The 1,928-nt window shown below is 39.9% G+C and overlaps 1 long non-coding RNA gene across 1 annotated transcript; it reads right to left on the reverse strand.

The window, feature by feature from the left end:
- Positions 1–558: 558 nt before the first annotated feature.
- Positions 559–1,698, reverse strand: LOC123868179. Its single transcript, XR_006796608.1, has 2 exons — positions 1,400–1,698; positions 559–659 (listed from the first exon to the last, which is right to left on the reverse strand). It is a non-coding gene; the product is annotated as an uncharacterized LOC123868179 (long non-coding RNA).
- Between the last annotated feature and the right edge of the window lie 230 nt (positions 1,699–1,928).

A 1,928-nucleotide genomic window follows, 5' to 3' on the forward strand; every position in this document is an offset into this window, starting at 1 on the left:
TTTAATAACTTTTTGAATTAAAGTTTCTTTTATATCTGTTTTTCATATTTCAAAGACTATGGGTTAGGTCATTTTTATATAGGAGTCCTGACTTCCACTATGGCATCCCATTATTGACTGTCGGTTAGACTCTAGCGATGATACCGCGTTTGCCGAACACTTGTACTACCAACTGTAGTAGTACCTTAGTATAATTATCACTACTACAGTTACTAGTATATTTTCGTGAATACATTTTGATTTTTTTGGTGAGGTAACCCTAAATTCACGGTTTCCGAATGTTTTCCTTTACTTGTGCTGTAAGACCTACCTACCTGCCAATTTTCATGATTCTATGTCAACGCAAAGTACCCTATAGGTTTTCTGAACAGACACGACAGACAGATAGATAGAACGACAGAGACAGACAGACAAACAACCAAGTGATCCTATAAGGGTTTCTTTTTTACTTTTGAGGTACGAAATCTAAAAATTGATTGGACGATCGAATAGGTAACGAACAGACAGACAAATATTAATTTCTATTAGCGCCCATATTGCGCATATAGCCCATAGACATGTTTCTTTGTTGATTGGACCTTCAATCACGCCGCAACCGAGGAACTGATCAACGTGAGTTTTTGCATGGATATAGTTAAAGACCTGTAGTGTGACATAGGCTACTTTTTATCCCGGAAAATCAAAGAGCTCCCACGGGATTTATAAAAACCTAGATCCATAGTGTACCTACTTATTATACCTAGTTTTTTTTGGACCATTTCTTGAAAGGAAGATGCTTGTATCAACCGTAGCGTTTTGGTGCGATCTCGTTTCTTGATTGGCAATTAGAAAATTATCTTTACTTAATTGGCTTGGCTACCAGCAAAGACGTAGTGGCATGCGATTTATTGTTCCGGTACAATGCCGTATAGAATCCAATTAAGGTTGTAATGTGGAGTAGGAAAGGGTTTAAATGGTTGCCATAACTCTTGCAGGTTAGCTAGTTCCATCTTTGACTGCATCGTTAGGTACATACCAGCACGCGAGATTATAGTCAAGCATAAATCTATCGCTATCCACACTGTCTGTCAGTTTACTACCCCTTCACGGTTAGACCGTTTGGATCTTCTCGCACTGCATCCGATCCGGATCCGAGCACTCTCGAACCGGAGTAGCCATAGCCGTAGTACTTAATATTTGCATGAGGGTTGTGCACTAGATCCGAAAACGTTTTCCGAAGCCGAGATTCGGGATTCGGGGGTTTCCAAAACCACAATATTACTTGCATTAATTCCTTCCAGTGTTGCCATATACCTAGATCCGATACATAATAGGTGTCAAGGAGATGTCGATACCCCAGACCTTCATGACCAACTGAGTTGTATACGTGTACCTGAATTAAATAATAATCTTCGTCCACGAAAAAATAAACTTTTCGTGGTACCACATCATCGTACTGTTGCTCCAGTTATGACACCTATACTGTGTTCATTGGCTTCCTTCAACGCGCTTTTGGATAATAATGGTCAATGGGATCCACTCAATAACGGGTGGATATCGTTGGTTCGGGAGTTACTGAGGTACGCGGGGAGCATTAAATGAACAGCGCCATTGTTCTCAGCGTACATTCAAAATCCTTTATTGTGTAATTTTTTATTTTTTTTTATCTTTTCGTATTTTGTCTCTTTTGTGTTTGTTCATTAATCATCTAGTTAGTGTTGGCACTGCCGTTCCAAATAGGGTTAAAATAAATAAAATAAGTAAATAAAGAGGACAGCTCAGAGTCACTTAGCGGGTGATGGAGAGAGCTATAAGTTTGAGCTGTAAGAAATCGGAAATGAGGAGATCCGTAGGAGAACCAGAGTAGCTGGGTGGCAATGAGCAGGGCACTGAGGTCGAAAAACCGATAGATTGAGTGACAAGGTACTCTGGCGACTTGACACTGGAAA

Source organism: Maniola jurtina, chromosome 9 (genome assembly GCF_905333055.1).
Source record: "Maniola jurtina chromosome 9, ilManJurt1.1, whole genome shotgun sequence".
Taxonomy (NCBI): domain Eukaryota; kingdom Metazoa; phylum Arthropoda; class Insecta; order Lepidoptera; family Nymphalidae; genus Maniola; species Maniola jurtina.